The sequence below is a fragment of the Oryctolagus cuniculus genome, chromosome 7, assembly GCF_051225735.1.
Source record: "Oryctolagus cuniculus isolate XC-2025 breed Fujian yellow rabbit chromosome 7, ASM5122573v1, whole genome shotgun sequence".
Taxonomy (NCBI): Eukaryota; Metazoa; Chordata; class Mammalia; order Lagomorpha; family Leporidae; genus Oryctolagus; species Oryctolagus cuniculus.
This window is the reverse complement of record NC_142873.1, coordinates 3,764,458-3,778,849: the sequence shown is the minus strand read 5'-3', so window position 1 is coordinate 3,778,849 and position 14,392 is coordinate 3,764,458. Positions and strand designations below refer to the sequence as shown.

The window sequence follows — 14,392 nt, the reverse complement described above, 5'->3', positions numbered from 1 at the left end:
GAGACACAGGAGGAACAGATTAATCTGTTTTTCCTTGCAGGAGACAGAGGTCTGGTTGTTGGAGGAGCAAAAAGGCCATCATGCCTTAGGTCGGCACCCCCTGAGAAGGCTAGAAACTTGCTCTTTGTAGGGCTGGGGTGGTTGCTACAGTAGCTCCTCCTTCTCAGCGGGGTATATGTTTATAAACACACTAAGCTTTTTCCTATCCGTTCGTACCTACGAGGAAGTTTAATTCCTAAATTAGGCACAGTGAGAGAGTAACAAGAATGAACAAGTATAACAACATGTTGCAGTGAAATCTATTTACAATTTACTTTTGGAATTTTCCATTTAGTATTTCCGGTAACTGAACTCTGAAAGTGAAATCCCAAATAAGGGCGCACTGGGATTCTCCTGGTAGTAGGTTAAACGGGTTCCAGAGCTGGCTCACTTCAAAGGCAGGAAATCCCAATCAGCAGAGACTTCCAGAAGCTAAAAGTAGCAGCAGCAGGAGGGTATTGACAACCAAAAGGAACTCAGCTTCAGGCGTGTGGTTTATGTTGACAAATGACGTGAACACAGTCACAGCGACGCGGTGTAGCAAGTTAAAGGCAGGGCGTCTCCAAACGTTAGCACTTTTCTTGCTATTGACGAACGCAGCGAGGAAGGGCCCGGAAAACCAACGCTGCTGTCGGCCAGGACCGGGAGATAAGAGCTCGGCTCTCCGGTTTCGGTGCCTTCCACACCGCTGCACGGTGCAGAAAGGATTTCGCCGCTGTCCCTTCTCAAAGGCAGGCGTGGGACCCAGGAACGGCCCTGAAGGGGTCTCCCGGCCGCCCGCCCGCAGCAGCTGGGGCCGTTCTGACGGTCCACGGAGGCCGGGGAGGCTCGGGAGCACTCGGCGCCCAGCCGCGTCTGTGCGCCTGGTCACCCGGGAGGGCCAAGCCGGGGAGGTGCAGACCCCGGGTACAACCAGAGCCGCAAACGGGGGCTGGGGGCAGAGGTCACACGGAGAGGACAGGCGCTGAGAGCCGGGAGCCTGCAGGGAGAGCGAGTGCGGACTCCAAGGAGACCGCCCAGGCCTCCGGCTCCCGCTCGCCGCTGGCCACCTGCCCGCCGCGCGCCGCGGTCCGGGGCGTTGGCGGCGGTGACTCAGAGCGCCCCGCCCCGCCCGCTCGCCCCGCCCCGGGGGAGGGGCCTCGCCCTCGTCTCCGCCCCGCGGCCCCGGGCGTTGGCGGCGGTGACTCAGAGCGCCCCGCCCCGCCCGCTCGCCCCGCCCCGGGGGAGGGGCCTCGCCCTCGTCTCCGCCCCGCGCCGCGGCCCCGGGCGTTGGCGGCGGTGACTCACAGCGCCCCGCCCCGCCCGCTCGCCCCGCCCCGGGGGAGGGGCCTCGCCCTCGTCTCCGCCCCAGGCTCGGGGCGGGCCGGAGTCTGAGGAAGAGGAAGGGGACGAGGACAACGAGCGACGGGGCGGCGGAAGACGAGGAGGAGGAGGAGGAAGCGGAGGCAGACCTACAAGATGGCCCCTGCTGCAGGAGCAGCCTCAGCAGCAGCAGGTGGGAGGCCGGAGGCGGCGCTGGCGGCGGCGGCGGCGGCCGTGGCCCGGAGGCCTGGGACGGAATCAGCGTCGACGGTGGTGGCAGCAGCGGCGGCGGCGGCGGCTGCCGCGGCGGTGGCGGCGGCCGCTGGGACTCGGAGCTGAGAGGAGCTGCGGCTCGGACCAGCGCGGTGAGCGAGCGGCGGGCGGGCGGGCGGGGAACAATAGGCAGCTGCGGCGGGGCGGGCGCCGCGCTCGCCGGCCCGCGGGCCTCAGGCCTCCGCGTGCGGCCGGGAGGGAGGCCGGGCGAGGGCCGTGAGGAGAGGCCGCCGCCGGGCCGGGCGGGCCGCCGGTGCGCGCAGGAGGCGCTTTCCGGACGGCCCCTGGCTGGGGTGGGGGAGGGCGAGGCGGCCTCCCGGCCCCGAGCGCCCCTCCCCGCCCGGGGCTCGGCGGCTCGGCGGAGCTCCTGGGGTCGAGCCCGCTCGCTGTCTGCCGGGTCGGCGCGGGGGAGGCGGTGTGTGCAGGTGTCTCTTGAAGGGAAAGGTGAAAGCCGCCAAGTGCGGCCGCAGCAGACACGCCGCGTGGCCGTCGATGAGGGGTGGAGACGAGGCTCGTCCCCGTCGGCACCCCGCAGTCCTCTCTGAACCCGGTTAGGACCGCGTCCCGGATGGGCCGAGTGGGCGCAGGAATCATACAGCTCCGGACATCCCAGAATAGCCCGAGACTGGAAACAAAGCAGCCTGCTGGCAACACGGACACAGACTGCAATGTTCAGTAGAACTTTTTTTTCCGTCAATCGCGCCGTGTTGAATTGTTACCGTGTAGCCCAAAAGCCAACAGCATTAACTAGCCAAAAATGTACCTACCGTAGCCCTTCTTGAGGGGACAAGAGGTGGTTTAGTCTCCAAGCTGTCCTGTCCCATGTTCTGACTTGGCCTTTCAGTATTTGTCCTAGAATTACCCCACATCGATCTTTGCCTGAGCCTCCAATTTGATTTCTTAAGCATATTTTAGAAGACTTCAAAGGCTAGAGACGACTGCGGTTCTGTTTTGAGTGTTTCGACTTAGCAGGAGACAGCTCTTAGCACTGAGTACTTAGGGCAGTTGCGCCTGGAACTTGACATAGCTAACTGCAATATTTGCCTTGAACTTTAGGTTTCGAGGGATCTGCCACAGTCAGTCTCTTCCGCAGGTGCGGAAAATTACACTGAAGTTGCTTGGATGCGTCCAAAAGATTGCTTCCCCTTGATTAACGTTCAGTTGCATGGTCCAACTAAGGCAGTTAGTTTGAGATTTTAGGAGGAGGATTGAGCTGTGCAGAGAAGATATCAGTTAATAAGTGTCCCTCACTTTGAGGGTGAATTTCTGATTAGCTTGGTCCATGTCTGTGGTAATTCAAAGCATTTTTAGATTCTCTGAGTAACAGTAGTTCCCAGTTTTCCCACAGGAATTGATGGTCATAGACTAGCAATTGAGTAAACATGGACTGCTACAGGTTTTGAAGCATAGTAGATGAACATCAATAATGACATTAATTTTATGCCTTGCATAAATAATGTAGATGTTTTGATTTTTTTGACCAGTGGAGAAAGAATAACTTCATATGACTCCTGTTGATGTGATTTTTTTTTTTTGGAATTAAGGGATTTAGAAAGACAACTTTTTTTAAAGTGCTCAATTGTGTGAATTTTTGTATGTATGTGTTCTTTTAGGAGGTCTGTATGGAATCCAAAACAAGCCTATATTGTAATAAATCTTAAATTTACCTGGGGTCCTAAGTCTATTAAAACAATTACAGTTCTTTATGAATTTGTGAATTTTAAGTAGCTAATGTACCTAGTTAAGATTTTATAAAAGTCATGTTGTATCAAGGATTAATTTACCTAGTATTTATCATTCTCTTGAAAACAAAGATAATTAAATAGTAATCTTTTATATTAAAATTTGATGCTGACTCAACAATTGTTAGGCTGAGTTTGGGTCCCTGTTTCTGTTTAATATAAAAAAAAAACCCTCACAGAGCCTGGTTTTCATTTTGTGTCAGAACTGTTATGATTCCTCACTTATATCTCCAGTATCAGTATTTATTCTGATTATTTCAGTTCAGATTTTCTCAATCAGTATTTAAAACAGTTTCTTCTACGGGGTTTTGGGACTATAGCTTAAGAGTTAGATTTGCATTTTATTGGTAATATTGAAAGTTAAAATATATATCTTTTTCATTTTAAGAGATTGGAAAGGGAATTATATGTATAAAAAATTACAGTTTTCAGAACTTGCTTGTTGAGTGAATAAAAACATCTCTTTTTAATCCCAGTTATGTTGCAATGTTAAATGCTTTTAATTTACCTATAAAGAATCTGAGGCTATGAGAAGCTAGATAGCTAACAAAAATTCACATAATTAATGGATAAATGAGTTTATGCAAACCCAGGTTGTGACACAAATTAGATGCTGTATTTGTGCCCTGCCAGATACCCATCTACAGGACCAAGAAAATATTCGTGTGAATCAAAAAACAAAACTTACATTTGTTTTTAGCAAGTCTGAATGCCACAAAATATAGAAACTAATACCATTTACTTAGAACAGATTTGTGGTATCGACATCATTGCTTCATGACTTTAGCTTGTTATATAAGCAATTAATAAATTGTATTTTTGATATGGTTTATGAAAATTGCAAAACAATTTTAATAATATTCAGTGATGTTAAAGTTTTCATTTATAATTTTTTCCCTTAAATCCATAGATCATTTAGAATTCTGCAGTATTTTTAAGAGTTTGAAATGGAATTTGAGGGGGTCTCAGTCAACTCTTGCAATTATCTTGAAAATGGTCGGTATCCAACAAAGTGAAGGATACACTTGACAAATGATCCCTATTCGGTGAACGCCTCAGATCAAGATGTTCCTTGGCAGGCTGTTCTGACCTGGTTTAGCTTTGGCCTGTCTATGCTTAGGGGTTTGGATATCCTTCAGGATTGGCTTCAGAGGGACTGATTAATCCCATAGGCTTGTAACAAGACAGTCAGTGATTTCAAAATCAGCCCTTTTTCTTCGGATCTTTTATTTATTTATTTACCTGTTTATCTGCGAGGCAGTAAAACAAGGAAAAGAGAGCTCCCACTTGCTGGTTCACATCCCAGAAGCCCACGATGCCTGGGGCCAGACTGGGGCTGAAGGTAGGAGGGGTCTCAATTCAGGTCTCCCATGTGGGTGGCAGAAACCCATCTACTAGAACCATCCACACTGCCTCCCAGACTTTGCTTTAGGAGGAAGTAGTCAGGAGCACCCAGGCACTCTGATATCAGCCATGGGCATCTTAACTGGCATCCAGACTAAATGCCTGCCCCGGGATCCTCATTGCAAGCTCCTTTTTTGTTAATCCTGGAGTCTAGGTTGGATTTGGACTAGCCTTGAGAGTTGTGATACAAGGTGAATTTTGTCAGACATTTCTACCAAGAAAATTTTCTTAACTTCAAAGTTTCTTTACCATTCCTTATATTTGTGCCTTCAAGTGTTGAAATTTACCAGTGTAAAGTAATGTTGCCCTATATCTACAAAGCAGTTAGCTTTAGTATTTTTACTTCTATCCACTATTGATCAGAGTTGTGCCTTTAACTTCTTACATAACATTTAGTTTGTTTTTTATATATTAGAATAGTGATTTCTTCTCAGTTTATAATTTTTTTGATTGCTTTCCCATAATTTGTATTTGCCTTCAAGTTTATTTATTTATGTTTTTTAAGATTCTATTTATTTGAAACGCAGAGTTACAGAGAAACAGAGGCAAAGAGAAAGAGAGGTCTTCTATCTGCTAGTTCACTCCCCAAGTGGCCTTAACATCCGGAGCTTCCCCGATCAGAAGCCAGGAGTCTTCTGGGTCTCCCATGTGGGTGCAGGGGCCCAAGGACTTGGGCCATCTTCTACTGCTTTCTCAGGCCACAGCAGAGAGCTGAATTGGGAGTGGAGTAGCCAGGACCTGAACCGCCCCATGGGACACTGGCACTGCGGGTGCTGCCTTTACCCGCTACACCACAGTGCTGGCCCCTCCATTCAGTTTTGAGCTCCCGAAATCAATTCTATCATAGAGGAATAAATATTTTAAGAATCATATACTTTTTTTGAAATTGTTTACTGACGTTTGTAATATATTAACAATGTTGGAAACCATCACCTTAATTTCTAAACATTGTCATTACCCCCAAAGGAAACATTGTACCCATTAAGATAACACTCCTTTATCCTCCTCACCCTTATCCCTGGCAGTCACCATCTCTTTTACATCTTGTGGATTTAAATGAAATTATTTTGAGCCACGATTGAGAGTACTATGTACGATTGAAATTGCATACAAAACTTGGGAATGTCATAGCAAGGAATCAAATACCACCTCACTCTTCACAATACTTCTTTTTATTTATTTATTTATTTTGTTTATTTAAAAGACAGATTTACAGAGAGAGGTAGGGCCATAGAGAGAGAGAGAGAGAGAGAGAGAGAGAGAGAGAGAGAGAGAGAGAAAGGTCTTCTGTCTACTGGTTCACTCTCCAAATGACCACAACGGCCAGAGCTGAGTTGATCCAAAGGCAGGAGCCAGGAGCTTCCTCCTGGTCTCCCACGTGAGTGCAGGGGCCCAAGGACTCGGGCCATCCTCAACTGCTCCCAGGCCATAGCAGAGAGCTGGATCCAAAGAGGAGCAGCTGGGATTCCAACCAGCGCCCATATGGGATGCTGGTACTGCAGGCCAGGATGTTATCCCACTGTGCCACAGTGCCAGACCCTCACAGTACTTCTTTTAGTAGACATGTTGTTAGGAACTCTATGGAAGACAGAGTTAAGGGTCACAGTAGTGTATAGTTTTAAGATGTGATCACTCCAAAGACTGACCAAAACTCTCAGATTCATTTGTACTTCTTCACTGGGTTGTGAAAATTAACTAAATTTAAAAATTTTTTTTGCCTTTTGGGTTTTCTTAATGTGTAGAAGAAAATTGGGATATTAGCAAGATTTCTTTGAGGTTACATTGAGAAATGATATTTAGAATTATATTGGAACTCTGATCTCTGAGTTAACTTTATGACTTAGCCAATTTTTAAAGTTTTTATATATTTCTACGTTGTTTTTTTTTTTTTAAAGATTTATTTATTTATTTGGAAGGCAGTGTTAGAGGGAGAGGAGTGAACCAGACATCTGCTGGTTCACTCCTTAAATGCCTGTAATGGCTGGAGTTGGGCCAGACCAAAGCCAGGAGCCTGGAATGCCATCTGGGTCTCCTGTATGGGTGCAGCGAGTCAAGCACTTGGGTCATCTTCCACTGCTTTCCCAGGCACATTAGTAGGGAGCTGGATCAGAAGTGGAGCAGCCAGACCTTGAACCAGCACCAATGTGGGATGCCTGTGTCGCGGGCAGTAGCTTTACCTGCTGTGCCACAGTGCTGGCCCCTTCTTCCTTTTTTTTTTTTTTTTTTTTAAGATTTATTTATTTTATTTAGAAGTCAGTTACACAGAGAGAGAAGGAGAGCAGAGAGAGAGAGAGAGAGAGAGAGAGGTCTTCCATCTACTGGTTCACTCTCCAGATGGCCCCAACAGCCAGAGCTGTGCTGATCTGAAGCCACGAGCCAGGAGATTGTTCTGGGTCTCCCATGCAGGTGCAGGAGCCCAAGGACTTGGGTCATTTTCTACTGCTTTCCCAGGCCAGAGCAGCCAGGTCTCAAACCGGCGCCCATATGGGATGCTGGCACTACAGGTGGCAGCTTTACCAACTATGCCATAGTGACGGCCCAGCCCCCTCTTTTTACTTAACCTGAAAGGCAGAGAGCGAGAAAGAGATAGATCTTCCATCCACTGGTTTACTCCCCAAGTGCTTTGAACTGCCGAGGTTTGGCCAGACAGAAATCAGGAGGCTGGAAATCACTCTGGATTTCCTTTGTGGGTTGTAGGGACCTAGATTCTTGAGCCATCATCTGCTGCCTCCCAAGATGCACATTGATAGGAAACTAGGGGGAAAATATGAAAACATTTACTGGAAAGTTAATGTACTAAATTTGCAAATGTAAGGGGCTGGTGCTATGGCATAGTGGGTAAAGCCACCACCTGCTGTGCCGGCGTCCCATATGGATTCAAGTCCCAGCTGCTCCACTTCTGGTGCAGCTCTCTGTTATGGCCTAGGAAAGCAGTGGAGTATAGATCAAGTCCTTGGGCCCCTGCACACGTGGGAGACCTGGAAGAATCACCTGGCTCCTAGCTTCGGATTGACACAGCTCTGGCCATTGTGGCCATATGGGTAGTAAACCAACGGATGGAAGACCTGTCTCTCTCTCTCTCTCTCTCTGCCTCTGCCTCTCTGTAACTCTGCCTTTCAAATAAATTAATTAATCTTTAAAAATATTTTAAAATATTTACGTTAGTTGATAGAGATACATGCCTAGAATTACTGTTAGTAGAAAATTTATGAATGAAATAGAATCGTTAGATTCTTAGCTTTATTATAGAACAAAATTTCATTTCTCTTGTCTCCAGTTTAGACTTGGAAGTGGGCAAAATGGTATTTAATTGCCACAAAATAGGGCCGGCGCCGCGGCTCACTAGGCTAATCCTCCGCCTAGCGGCGCCGGCACACCGGGTTCTAGTCCCGGTCGGGGCGCCGGATTCTGTCCCGGTTGCCCCTCTTCCAGGCCAGCCCTCTGCTGTGGCCAGGGAGTGCAGTGGAGGATGGCCCAGGTGCTTGGGCCCTGCACCCCATGGGAGACCAGGAAAAGCACCTGGCTCCTGGCTCCTGCCATCGGATCAGCGCGGTGCGCCGGCCGCAGCGCGCCAGCCGTGGCGGCCATTGGAAGGTGAACCAACGGCAAAGGAAGACCTTTCTCTCTGTCTCTCTCTCTCTCTCACTGTCCACTCTGCCTGTCAAAAAAAAAAAAATTAAAAAAAAATTAATTGCCACAAAATAAATTAGTTAAATCATATATACTTGACACTAAGCTTTATAATTCCTCATTCTCTAAAAGATATTGTTGGGGGAGCTGGTGTTAGGGGCAGTAAGACGGTTGAGCTTCCACTTCTAACTCTGGCATCCCATACTGGAGTGCCAGTTTGAGTCCCTGTTCAAGTTCTGGTAGGTATGTTGTGTAATTTATTTATTTATTTTTTTGATAGGCAGAGTTAGTGAGAAAGAGAGAGACAGAGAGAAAGGTCTTCCTTCTGTTGGTTCACCCCCCAAATGGCCACTACGGCCGGCGTGCTGCGCCGATCCAAAGCCAGGAGCCAGGTACTTCCTTCTGGTCTCCCATGCGGGTGCAGGGCCCAAGGACTTCCCGGGCCACAGCAGAGAGCTGGACTGGAAGAGGAGCAACTAGGACAGAATCCGGCATCTCAAGCAGGACTAGAAAGAACCTGGAATGCCGGCGCCGCAGGCAGAGGATTAACCTATTGAGCCACGTCGCCGGCCAGTATGTTGTATAATTTAGATGATGATACCTGACTCCTAGTACCCTTTCAATAAATATTTTCCTGCTTAATTCACTGAATCACTTCCTAATTGGCTGCAACAGCCAGGACTGAGCCAGGCTGAAACCAGGAGCCAGGAGCTTCAACCAGGTCTCCCACATGGGTGGCAGGGGCACAAACACTTGGACCATTAGCAGGGAGCTGAATTGGAAATGGAGTAGCCAGAACAGTGCCAGTGGGATGCTGGCATTACTGGTGGTGGCTTTACCCACTACACCATTACACCACAATGCTGGCCCCCCCCCCCTTTTTTTTTTTTTAGATTTTTATTTACTTGAAAAGCAGAGTTACAGAGAAAGATCAACAGATCTTCCATCTACCAATTCCAAATGGTTGCTACAACTGGGGCTGGGCCAGGCAGAAGCCAGGAGCTTGGAACTCTATCCAGTTTTCCACATGGGTGTCAGGAAGCCAAGCCCGGGGCCATCTGTTGCTCATATGGGATTCTGGCATCACTGGCAGTAGCTTACCCTGATGAACCAACGCTGATACATTATTACTACTGAAGCTTACAGTGTACATTACAGTTTGTTCTTTGTATTGTATCAAAATATTTTTTTTTTGTTTTAAAATTTGTTTAAAAGAGTTACAAAGAGGGGGAGAGAGAGAGGTATCTTCCATCTACTGGTTCACTCCCCAGATGGCTACAGTGGCCAGGGCTGGGCCAGGCTGAAGCCAGGAGCTTCATCCAGGTCCACATGAGTGTAGGAGCCCAAGGATGTGGGCCATCTTCCGCTGCTTTCCCAGGTGGCATTAACAGATCTGGATGGGAAGTGGGGCAGCTGGGACTTGAACCAGCACCCATATAGGATGACAGTGCTGCAGTCAGTGGCTTTACCCACTGCACCACAGTGCTGGCCCTGTAATGAAAGTATTTAGAAAAGGTTGTAGAAAATGGAATTAAAAGGTAAATTTATTTTGGTTCAAAAAATTTAAAGCCATGCACAGTTTTTTCATAACATTTTCCATGAATTTTTTGAAGATCCATGGTATACATGAATTTCAAGATTTTTTACACCAAAACAAACTTACCTGATTCTATTTTCGATGAACTTTTTGAAGTATTGTCATGTAGTTCTATGGATTTTTCCAAAAGCTGGTGTACATATCTATTATATTATAGAACCATGAAAAATAGTTTCACTGACCTAAAAATGCCTTGTGTTCCACTTACTCGTTCTTTCTCCATCCCCCTTGAACTTCTGGCAGTCTCTGCTCTTTTTATTGTTTCCACAGTTTTGCTTTTTCCAGAATATCATATGGTTGGAGTCATACAGTATGAAGCTTTTTTAGATTGGCTGCTTTACTTAGTAATAAGCATTTAAGTTTCCTCCATTTGGTTTCTGCTAAAAATACTCTAATGTATGGATTAGTTTTAATTAAACTTTTTAAAAGGTTTATTTTTTTGTTTGAAAGGCAGAGTGAGAAAGAGATCCATCTCCAAATGGCTTCAGTTGCTGGGGCTGAGCCAGGCTGAAGCTGGGAGCCTAGAACTCCATCTGGATCTCCCAGGTACTTGGGCCATCTTCCACTGGCACATCAGAAGGGAGCTGGATCAGAAGCAGAGTGGCCAGGACTCAAACTAGCACTCCAGTATGCAATGATGGTATCACAGGCTGCAGCTTACCCTGCTCTACCACAACGCTGGTCCCTTAGTAAAATTTATAATTTAGTTTTTCTGCACCTTTGAAGGATTGAATTAGCAACATGTGGCTAGTGGTTAGCATAATGGAAGGAACTTAGATAAACTATTTTCCCAAGCTTCACTTTTCTGCTTACATTCACTTTCCCAGAGAATTTATCTGTTTATGTCAATATGTCCTTAAACCTGTATTTTCAGTGCTTTATTTTTCCTGTTGCCTGTGCTGTCAGCAATCTTAAATTGCATAATTAAAAAATCTTTACTCCCACAGAGAACCACTTTTTCTAACCATAATAGCATGATTTCCCATAATGACATAATCTTTTACTCCATTCTTCTTTATCCCTAAAATCTAGAGTCATCTTTTTCTTCTTTATCTCTTTAAAGCTGTTGAATATTTAGCAAACATACAGATTTCAGAGCTAATAAATTAAGAAGTAGAATAAGAATTGGATCTCCTTATTGTTCTTGGGATCATCATAGGTGGAGCGGCTTTTATAATTACAGTCACTTTCAAAGAGGTTATTGAAGATTGTTTCTTATATACTGTGTAATTTAAAATATTATCCTTATAAACAAATTGTAAGTACCATAGCTATAGATTTAATAAATATAATCTATAAATGACTAGAATCTTAAGTTCAGAGATTTATCCTATTTTGCTGATTTCTCTGTAACGTTATGATGGGCAAAAAATTTTCCCTCCATGTGTGAGCCACTTTAGATAATGAAAAATTGAATTTAACATTATTGGCATCTAAACTCTTATTGGTTATCACATGAACTCGTGTCTTCCCCCAAACTCATCATGTTAAGGTTTCCACAGCTTAAAAAGTGGAGGGTCTCATATCACTCCTTTTTTTTTCTTGTACATTTATTTATTTGAGGGGCCAAGAGAGACAGACAAATCAAGAGAGCTCCCATCCTCTGATTTACACCCCAGATCCCTACGGTGGCGACGGCTAGGCTGGGCTGGGCTGGGCCAAAGCCAAGAGCCAAGTGTTCAATCCAGGTCCCCTATGTGGGTGACAGGGACCCAGTTACTTGTGCTGCCACCATTGCCTCCCACAGTGTGTATTAGCAAGAAGCTGAAGGCAGGTATCAAACCCAGGCACTCCAGTATGGGACACAGACATCTCAATCACCCCGCCAAACAGCCACCCCTCAAATCAATCTCTTGCTTCTCTTTTGAGGTAAACTCTTCATCTGTGTTCCTTTTTTTTTTTTTTTTTTTTTTTTTTTTTGACAAGTAGAGTTATAGACAGTGAGAGAGACAGAGAGAAAGGTCTTCCTTCCATCGGTTCACTCCCCAAATGGCTGCCACGGCCAGCGCTGTGCCCATCCAAAGCTAGGAGCCAGGTGCTTCCTCCTGGTCTCCCATGCGGGTGCAGGGCCCAATGACTTGGGCCATCCTCCACTGCACTCCTGGGCCACAGCAGAGAGCTGGACTGAAAGAGGAGCAACCGGGACTAGGACCCGGCGCCCATATTGGATGCCGGCGCTGCAGGCGGAGTTACCAAGTTACCACGGTGCCTGCCCTGTGTTCATTCTTTAGCTGAAAGTAGCTGTACTGTTTATGGTCATGATTTAATCTTCTGCAGAGAAATGTTCCGATTATACTTCCTCAAAAGTCCACATTTAAGTATTGTACTTTCAAAGTAACTTGGATTTTCATTTTTTTTAAGTTTTGTTTATTTGTTTAAGAGGCAGAATAACAGAGAGAGGGAGCGACAGATAGAGGGGTCCTCCATCCACTGGTTCACTCTCCAAACGGTCTCTACAGCCAGGACTGGGCCAGGCTGAAGCTAGGATACAGGAGCTGCTTCTGGGTCTCCCATGGGTGTAAGGGCCATCTTCTGCTGCTTTCCCAGGCCATAGCAGAGAGCTGGATCGGAAGAGGAGAGCCAGGACCCAAACCGGCGCCCATATGGGATGCCGGCACAGGGTGGGGCTTAACCTATTGTGTCATGGTGTTGGTCCCTGTATTTTAATCTTTGAAATGTTGACTGATTTTAAAATTCATATGTCCAGTTTTACATTAATTTCCCCGTGGATAGAAGTTTTTGAACTATTTTGATTAAAGCTTCATCATTTTGCTTGAATCTTTCCTCCAACTAAATGTATTAAACCTTTTTTTAGGGACTGGCACTGTGGCACAGTGGGTTAAGCCGCTGTCTGCAGTGCTGGCATCCCATAGGGGTTCCGGTTCAAGTCCCAGCTGTTCTACTTCCAGTCCAGCTTCCTGCTAATGTACCTGGAAAGGCAGTGGAACATGGCCCAAGTGTTTGGGCCCTGCACACACATAGAGACCCAGATGAATCTCCTGTCTCATGGCTTTGGCCTGTCTAGCCCTGACTGTTGAGACCATTTAGAGAGTGAACCAGCAGATGGAAGATCTCTGTCTTTCCCTCCTCTAATTCTGACTTTCAAATAAATAAATAAATAAATCTTAGTTTAAAAAGAATTTTAATAGGTGTCAGCATTTATTGCAGTGGTTAAGCTGCCACTTGTCATGCCTGCATCCCATATCAGAGGTGCTAGTTTAAGTCCTGGCTCCTTTCTTTCTGATGCATCTTCCTGCTCATACGTACCCTTGGAGGCAGCAGGTGATGGCTCAAGTACTTGGGTTCTGACACCCAATGTGGGAGACTCGAATTGATTTCCAGCCTTCTGGCTTTAGCCTGGACCAGCTCTGGCTGTTGCAGGCATGTAGAGTGAACCAATGGATGGAAGTGAGATAATGCATGTAAAACGTTGAGAATGTGAGAATGATGCCTGATAAATAAAAAAGTATACAGAAGGCACTAGAGGAAAAACATACAAATCTATTTTTAATAAAAATTATATTTATTATAAAATATTTTTATAAAAATAAAAAATTATAGAGCTTATTTTTTAGTAGTGAGTATACACTGTAACAAAATAAATAAAAATAGAATTTTGGATGATGAGAAAGATTGTGGAGAAAGGTTAATCAGGAAAAAGGTGGGAAGTTTGCAGTTTGTATGTTGTGGGATAGTGGGAGCAGTTGAAGGGTTGGGTACAAGTTGTAAGTAAGATGATAAGGGAGGGCTTCCTCAGAGGGAATTTACATTAAGTCCTGTAGAAAATGGAGAAAGGATTCTAGGTTGGGGGAAGAATGGGACAAACATAATTTGATTTCATTTTATTTGAAAGAGAGAGAGAGACACACAGATCATCTATCTGCTGGCTCTTGCCCCAATTGGCGTCAAAGGCCTGGGAAGCCAGGAGCTTCATCTCTGTTTTCCAATTACTTGGGCCATCTTTCTCTGGGTTGAAGTTCTGGCTGCTCCACTTCCAATCCAGCCTCTCTGCTGTGGCCTGGGAAAGGAGTAGAAGATGGCCCAGTTCCTTGGGCCCCTGTACCCAAGTGGGAGACCTGGAAGAAGCTCCTGACGCCTGGCTTTCCATCAGCCCAGCTCTGGCTGTTGCAGCCAATTGGGGAGTGAACTAGTGAATGGAAGACCTCTCTCTCTCTGCCTCTCCTTCTCTCTCTATGTAACTCTGACTTTCAAATAGATAAATAAATCTTTTTAAAAAAAATGTATTTACTTGAGAGACAGAGACAGGGACAGGGACATCTCCTTTCTATGATTCATTCCCTAAATGCCTATGAAAGCGATAGTTGGGCCAGGTCAAAGCCAGGAGCCAGAAGCTCAATCCAGGTCTCCCATGTGAGTGGTAGGAACCCAAGTATTTGGGCCGTCA

The 14,392-nt window shown here is 46.1% G+C and overlaps 1 protein-coding gene across 1 annotated transcript in view; it reads left to right on the top strand.

The window, feature by feature from the left end:
• Positions 1–1,565: 1,565 nt before the first annotated feature.
• RC3H1 (ring finger and CCCH-type domains 1) overlaps positions 1,566–14,392 on the top strand; it is a 64,603-nt gene continuing 51,776 nt past the window's right edge. The window contains 1 exon segment of the mRNA XM_051856942.3: positions 1,566–1,706. The gene's annotated coding sequence lies outside the window, so the exon portion shown is untranslated.